The sequence below is a fragment of the Brassica oleracea genome, chromosome C8 (assembly GCF_000695525.1).
Source record: "Brassica oleracea var. oleracea cultivar TO1000 chromosome C8, BOL, whole genome shotgun sequence".
NCBI classification, from domain to species: Eukaryota; Viridiplantae; Streptophyta; class Magnoliopsida; order Brassicales; family Brassicaceae; genus Brassica; species Brassica oleracea.
Genome location: NC_027755.1, coordinates 14,722,935 through 14,723,525, shown reverse-complemented (window position 1 = coordinate 14,723,525; position 591 = coordinate 14,722,935).

Genomic DNA, 591 nt, shown 5'->3' with positions numbered 1-591 from the left:
AAAATTCATTTATCTTTCAAATATAAAATGAAAATATTATAATTAAATAATAAAAAATATAAATAAAAACCATAAATTTAGCAAATGACAACTGAGTTATATTATGTTAGAATGTTATTTCTAACAATTTATCAAATGACAATTGAGTTATGAGTAAATAATACCATATAATTTTTAAAAACATAGCCATTCTTAAATTTTTTTGAATAAATAATTATTTTTAAATTTAATCAACTGAAAATAATATCCGTACAATTGTGTGAGTTAAATTCTAGTTTTATTGATGCATGTTATATATTAGTGCTGCATGTTTTAGGTAACATTTTAATGATGCACGTTTTTAAAAATCTCCTTTATTAAAATTATGCACGTAAGGATAACTCATGAGTTTTTTTTGTTGATTAAATGACATTATGTCTAAATTTATTTAAGGATATTTCATTAAGGCAACTGAAAAAACAAACAATAAAATAGGAAGTTTAAATTCATTTAAGCATGTTTCATTAATGTAATTAAAAAGACAAGTAATAAATTAGAAAGTTTTATTCGTTAAAAAAAAAAAAAAAAAAAAAAAAGTCTTGGATACGCCTT